General features: G+C 45.5%; 1 protein-coding gene and 1 long non-coding RNA gene across 4 annotated transcripts in view; both read left to right on the top strand.

The window, feature by feature from the left end:
- Positions 1-3407, top strand: part of LOC122164053 — a 10692-nt gene extending 7285 nt beyond the window's left edge. Inside the window, exon 4 of one of the 2 annotated variants that reach the window (XR_006170119.1) lies at positions 3118-3407. This is a non-coding gene — a long non-coding RNA (uncharacterized LOC122164053). Of the gene's footprint in view, positions 1-358; positions 1617-3117 lie in introns of those variants that run through there. The other variant, XR_006170120.1, reaches the window with a different exon arrangement.
- A 2824-nt stretch (positions 3408-6231) lies between these two features.
- Positions 6232-7066, top strand: part of ZNF131 (zinc finger protein 131) — a 16042-nt gene continuing 15207 nt past the window's right edge. For both annotated transcript variants that reach the window (XM_042825878.1, XM_042825877.1), the window contains exon 1: positions 6232-6316. The gene's annotated coding sequence lies outside the window, so the exon portion shown is untranslated. The remainder of the gene's footprint in view (positions 6317-7066) is intronic.

Here is a 7066-nt window from a genome sequence, read left to right as displayed (position 1 = left end):
CTTTTCCTTTCTTTTCTTTTCTTTTCTTTTCTTTTCTTTTCTTTTCTTTTCCTTTCTTTTCTTTTCCTTTCTTTTCCTTTCTTTTCTTTTCTTTTCTTTTCTTTTCTTTTCTTTTCTTTTCTTTTCTTTTCTTTTCTTTTCTTTTCCTTTCTTTTCTTTTCTTTTCTTTTCTTTTCTCTTCTCTTCTCTTCTCTTCTCTTCTCTTCTCTTCTCTTCTCTTCTCTTCTCTTCTCTTCTCTTCTGTCTGTCTCCTGGCATCAAGAATGGTTCAAGAATACTACTCATATACCCTTAATATTATGTTCTAATTATTACTTATTATATCAGACATTTATCAGACTCATTTGTTATCTTATAGGGTCTGGAGTTAGGAAGGTGACATTATTCCCAGCAGAGTCCTGAGCCAGTGACTCGTGATGGAACAGCTAAACAGCTCCCATACCCATCTTTGACCAACAGAGTTCTATCCAGACATCTAAATTGTAAACTACATTCCTCCGAACTTTTGCTTGTCAGCAAAAAAAAAGAAGAAAACAAATTTGTGCTGATCTTGCATGAGTCTTTGCCAGATTTCCTGTACAAACTCACAAAGAGGAAGCAAAATCTGAAAGTGAGATGAGAAAAAGCTTGGAGCCTTCTAAAATTCATGGCCAAAAAGCTGAAGAATGTTCTCTCCACTACTGCTACCAGGCATTCAGAAAGACAGGCGAACCAGAAAGCTAAATGCCTGAGTGATCCCATGACTGCAATAATAGTAATAATTAACAATAAGTAATTGCCAATTGTATTGCCCTTTTCATTGCAGAGTTTGTGATGACTTGCTTGTAAATGTTTTGAGTTAATGATAACATTTCTATTGACTGTTTAACACAGACATGTGCTTGAGTTAAGAGAAAAGACTTACAGAATTTATAACTAAAAGATCCTGCAGGATTTCAGACATCTAGTTCCCTAGAAATCTCCTGCTGGGATTCAATCTCCATCTTTCAGGCAAGTCGTTGATCTCTCAGCAGCTCAGGCACCTGTCTGAGGCTTGCAGTGTGGATCATGCATGAGGAGAGGCTGGGTGCTCTTTCAGCAGCACATGTGCTTTGGTGAAGGCTCCATCTACGTGTCTGCAAAGGGAGTAGTACTTAAACCACTGTAATCAACACAGTTAAAGTGTGCTATGTGTTGCAATGGTCTTGCATGCACGGATGGAAGGCTGTGCCAGGAAAAAAACAGTTATTGAAGGAAGAAACATTCCCTAAATGCTGAGAATAATTATGTCCAGGTTGTCTGCTTTCTCACTTTATAGTGATCTCGGTGTTACTTGCATTACATGTGGGATGTTTCCCCCAGATTTTTCCAGATTTTGAACTGTATTTTCATCTATGGTTAACATTTTATGAACATATTGGTCAGATGTTCTCTCTCTTCAGCAGTAATATATTCCATAATTGTGCAGTTTTATAGGAAGATTACATGGTCTTAAAGTAGAAGTAATCTCAAATTATATGAATTGATAGTGAAATAGGTAAATACTCCCACCACTTTAGCTTCTATGCTTTCCAGACTGTAGATTTCCAGGAATTATGAAAAAGACTAGAAAAATCGTCAGGTTTCATGTTTTAATGCACAAGGTTCATTGTGGCTTATTAAAAGAAAAAAAAATTGCACATCAGATTATAGAAGCTTTTTTTGTGAAAATCTTTATATCTGAAGATGTAATATATATACAATATATATGACAAATGTGTGCATTTTATTACTACTCATGATGCACATTGCATACCCATATAAAAATTAGAGGTTTTCCAGCCAAATACTGGCCTAACCAGTGTCTGCTGTATTTTTATGCTGTGATAACAGCAAAAAATGTGATGTTGACTGTTACTTAAACACTAAGACACTATGCAGTCTTGTAAGGAGTGATTCCCATAGTTCTCCAGAACTCAAGTCACTGTGGTTTTTAGAGCTGATAAACACACAGTTTCTTAAAACTTCTTCCCAAAATTCAAAATAACGTAAAAGAAAATATTTGGTTAAACCTCTTTCCTATGGCGTTCAAACTACAGTGATCTCCCTAACTTCACCAGTCAGCTGGTTTTTGCAAACTTACAAAAACATGAACACAGTAGACCAGACTTGGCATGGAGGTTTTAAAGCAGCAGGGAGTACTGAGTGGACATAAATGCACATCCGATGCTGACAGCACACTTCCTCTGAAAACAAGAAGATAACAAAGGAACAAGATGATATATTCATGTCACAGTTGTATAGTCCAAGGATTTTTAGTATCAGTTTACAATTTATCATGTTACAGTTTTTAAGTATTGTATTACATATTTATTGCTATCATTGTAACTTCAGTTAACTCCTTACATTTTCCCTTCTTTCTCGAGATTGTAATGGAGTGAGGAGAACCAAGAGAAGAGCTCTTTATCATGCTATCGGAGGCAAAGCCCATATTTATTTTCCTTTACAAAATATAAAGCCACAGGTTTTATTTCATTATGCATACCTGTCAAAGGTATCTACAGAAATGTTCTTCTCTTGCATAACAGTATACATCTGGCTTGCTGTAGGCAGGACAGCAGAGCCTTTTCATGCACGGACTAACTCACTGTACAATGGACACACACTAAAGCAAAGATTTCTTCCAGATGATTGCTACTGTTACAGGAATAAGCAGTTATTTCATAAGACTTTTGTATATGTGAGGCCAGAAAAAAGCCACACCATAGCTCTCTCTCCCCAGGTGAATCACTCGTCCATGATTTCAGACTATGTGGTGGGATATCAGTGTGTACGAGTACACTACACAGCTTTCAAAACCACCTGGGGAGCAAGATACATGGGGGATAGCTTTAAACTACAGGATTTGATGGTGCCTTTTGGCTTTCATTTATAATCTGATTAACCTCCTTCAAAAATAATTATTTACTCAATCGTGCCATCAGCACATATTCTGAATCTGCAGTTTATTAATTCCTTCATTTCTTCAGACAAGGGAGTTTTTTAGTTAAACAAAGGAACTCCATGATTTGCACTTTCCCCTTAAAGAAAGAAAAAAAATGATTCAAATTTTCCCATAATTAATTTAGTGTCCATTTTTCTCTGTTTGATGCTTTACAGGTCTCCCTAGGGAAAGCTGCCAACACTCCTGAATTGGCTGAATGTTCTCTGCCTTCTTCAGCACTGCTATGAAAAGCACAGAGCAGGAGGGTCAGAACCATTCCTAAACTCAGCCAAATATTGTGAAGAAGGCTGATCAGGTCATCTTAATGAACACAGATCTTTCCTGAGTGTCACTGAGGTGCTTCTAGAAAAAAATTAAAAAAAAAAAAAGCACAGAGAATTTTTACATGTAGAAATGGCTAATATGGATTGAATAGAGATAGGGATAAAGATCACTTTCATGTTTGCTTGACATGTTTTTCCTCATCTAAGTAAAATATACTCTAAATGAGATTATTTTGTGTTTAAATCTTGTCTTGTCACCCAGCACCAGAGGACAGGCAGGCTCTTGGCAGAATGAGAACTGGCCACACAGTTGTGGTTAGAAACAGAGATTTGCTATTAAGTAAGAATTAACAATGTCTGCAGTTTATTATCTACATTTTTTGCACTTACTGTTCATGGTTGCATAGGATTTCTAGAATTCTCATTACAGCAGCATTTTGGTCACCTGGCTAAACCCTCTGCAGATCAGGTTAAATTTTTACCAGTCATAACTTAGACTGAGGCTCCATGTAAAAGAACACAAGTCACTCATTCAGTCCTGAGAGGAAGAAGATCGTGGAGATATCACTGGCAACAGGAGTTACCATCCAACAGCTTTTCCATTCTAAGTCCCCCTTAGGTATTGTTGCTGCCTGATTAACAGACAGCTAACAGCAGCACCCTGTGCTGTTGAGCTTCCTTATTGCAGGATAGGTGTCATCATCCACTGGAATCTCAACACCTGGGCAGGGGGCACATTTACACCCACTCACACATTGAGGACATTCACCCCATTGTTGGTTAGGGCACCCACACTGACAGAGGTCAGGAGCAGGGGGTACTGGTCACAAAGCTAAATTATATTGGTCTGTAGCTTAACACTCCAAAATCCTAAAGGATTATCTACAATGAAAAAGGAGAACCCGAACAGTTACAGCTCAGTAAGTCCAGTTTTATATTTTAACAGGTATTAGTACAAATTACAAACTGTTCTTTTAACATAAACAGGAAAAAGAAAGAAGAAAAAAAACAGATTAATGAAAAATAAGAAAAGTGCAAACCACCTCCTTGTTGGGATAAGCAGAATGTATTTGTTCTGGAAATTAAAAAAAAATCATAGTATTTTGGTCCTACACTGGTAACTTCAGTAATATTTCTATTTCAACCACAAGCTACTGGAGGTACAGTGCTGCCACCAAAAATAGGTTTAAAATGCTTTAAAGTGAAAATCTGAATGCAGGAGATATATCTGATATAATCACAGAATCACAGAATCACTCAGGTTGGAAAAGACCTTAAATATCAATGAGTTCAATGACAGCCTAACCATACTGCCTTAACAACCCTCTGCTAAATCATGTTCCTGAGCACCACATCCAAATGGTTTTTAAACACATCCAGGGATGGTGACTCAACCACCTCCCTGGGAACCTATACCAGTGCTTAACAACCCTTTCTGTAAAGAAGTGTTTCCTGATATCCAACCTAAACTTACCCTAGTGCAACTTGAGGCCATTTCCCCTCGTCAGCTGTCACCAGTAATAGACCAACCCCGCTCTCACTGTAAGTTCCTTTCAGGTATTTGAAGAGAGCAATAAGGTCTCCCCTCAGCTTCCTTTTCCCCAGACTGAACAGCCCCAGTTCCTTCAGTCTCCCCTCATAGGTCATGTTCTCCAAGTCCTTCACAAGCCTTGCTGCCCTTCTTTGGACCTGCTCCAGCACCTCCATGTCCTTTCTGTACTGAGCTGCCCCAAACTGAACACAGTACTTGAGGTGAGGCCTCACCAATGCCAAGTACAAGGGCAAAATGACTTCCCTAGTCCTGCTCACCACACCATTCCTGATACAAGCCAGGATGCCATTGGCCTTCTTGGGAACACACCTGAAAAGACAGGCTGTGGCTTTCTGATATAATGAAATTTCTTCTAGATCTAGACAATGGTCTGAACAGGCCAACTGAGAATGTATATATAATGACATTTGCAAAGCTAGTAGTTATTAACGCAAGGAAATAAAAGGGGCATACATTCAACCTCAATGTTTTTTTTACTTTACAAGCAATCCATATTGATAAAGCTGACACAGTGCAGATGCCTGGGACTTCACATACTAAAAAAGGCTGTCTTGAACTAGTTGGCTGCTGCTGACGCTTTATTTGAGAGCAGCATTTCTATGCTGAGTGCTGCGGTAACTTCTGGTGGAGGACAAATACTGTAAAGCAAATCATGTGGATTTGGCACTAGGGAGAAGTGCTGGAGACGTCAGTAAAACAAGTCTGTCCTGTGGGCAAGCTTGTCCGAGCACGCAGCTACCGCAGCTCTGACAGACCCAAAGGCAGTCGGAAGGCCGATCACTTGCATCTGCTCTGAGGAGCGACGTTCTTACTCCACTGCGCGCAGACGAACGCGCTGCCTGCGGCTCCGTGGCAGCAGAGCCAACCCCGCTGCTACTGCGTCCTGAGGAGCACGCCGGGCCCATCGCGGCTCAGCAGCGTGCGTTTGGAGTACGGATGCGGGACACCCGTGCGGTGGCCCTCCCCTGGTGTCACAGTGACCGCCGGGGCTGGGCCGGGTGCGAAGCGGCAGGGCGGGCGGACGCCACAGCGGGTGGCACTTCGCCGGCGCCGTCATGTGCGGCGGCGGAGGTGAGGGTCAGCGAGATGCAGGGAAAGGCTCTTCGCCAGCAGAGTTTGGCAAAGAACAGCCGCCCGGGGCAAGCAGTTTGTACAACACGGTCGGACCGGTTTCGGGCGGTGCCGTGTGGCACCGGGCGCGGGCAGTGCCGGCTCCGTGCAGCTCGGACCGCCCGCGCCTCCGTCCCCGCCGTTCATACAGGGGCGTGCGAGCGCGAGCCCTGGCGGCCAGGCCGCAGCACGCCGCGACGCCCCAGGACGGCACGACACAGCTCGCACTACAGCTCCCGGCACGCCCCAGGTCGCCCCGCTCCCACCGCCCCCGCCGCTGTGCGAAAGGTGACGCAGCTCTCACTTCCGCCGCGCGGGGTAGGCCGGGAATGCGAGTCGCGATTGGCCGGCGCCCGCCCCGCTTTGCAGCGTGCCGGGCAGCAGGAAGCGAGAACAGCGCGAGCGCGGTGAAGCGGAGGGCTCCTGGCGGTGAGTACCGGGAGGAACCTTCATCTCGTCCCGCGGGGCGCGCGCGGCGCCGGGCCGCGGCCTGTCCGCGATCCGAAAAAAGATCGATATTAATGCGCGCTTTGATGACGTAATAAGGACTAACGAGGCGGCGGCGCCGCCGGGCGCGCCGCTCGGCCCTACACTAGCTCGGGCCCCATCTTGGGCGCGCCCGCGGGACGCTCACGCGATCCGCGGCCGCCCGCGACGGTCCCGGGGCGCCCGTGCCCCGCGGGCCCTCGGCCCCGGCTAGGCCTTCCGGCTTCTCCCGCTCCGGGGACTAGGCGGGCGCTGATTGGCTCTCCCTTGAGAGGCGGGCCTTGCCGCCGCACTAATATTGGCGGAGAGTCGCGATGACTGGCAGCTGCTCCCGCCAATAGGAGGGCGTTGGATGTGGTCCCGGAGCGCGGGTTGCGGCCGGGGGGGGGGTGTTGGCTGCTGCTGAGGGGCGGGCCGCGTCCTGCGGCGCATCCATGCTTGAGGCGGGGCGCGCGCTGCCCGGCGCCATTGTTGCTGCTGCTGATGGTTTGGGCCGAGTGGGTTGAGGGCGGCGCGCCCGCCGCGCCTAAGTAACGGCTTCGCTGAGGCAGATCTGTAGGGGCAGATCTGCGCGTTGTCACACCCCGTTCCACAAGCAGTTTCACAAAGAAATACAGCGTGTGGCTGAGCTCCCCGGAAGAGCTAGGGATGAAAACAGGCGGTCGGGTTTCCAGCGCTGGAATGAGGGCCCAT

Source organism: Centrocercus urophasianus, unplaced genomic scaffold (assembly GCF_019232065.1).
Source record: "Centrocercus urophasianus isolate 14NV4802_14NV808 unplaced genomic scaffold, USGS_Curo_1.0 seq_25, whole genome shotgun sequence".
In the NCBI taxonomy this organism is placed as follows: Eukaryota; Metazoa; Chordata; class Aves; order Galliformes; family Phasianidae; genus Centrocercus; species Centrocercus urophasianus.
Note: the sequence above shows the minus strand (reverse complement) of the source record. Positions and strands in the feature narration are given on the sequence as shown.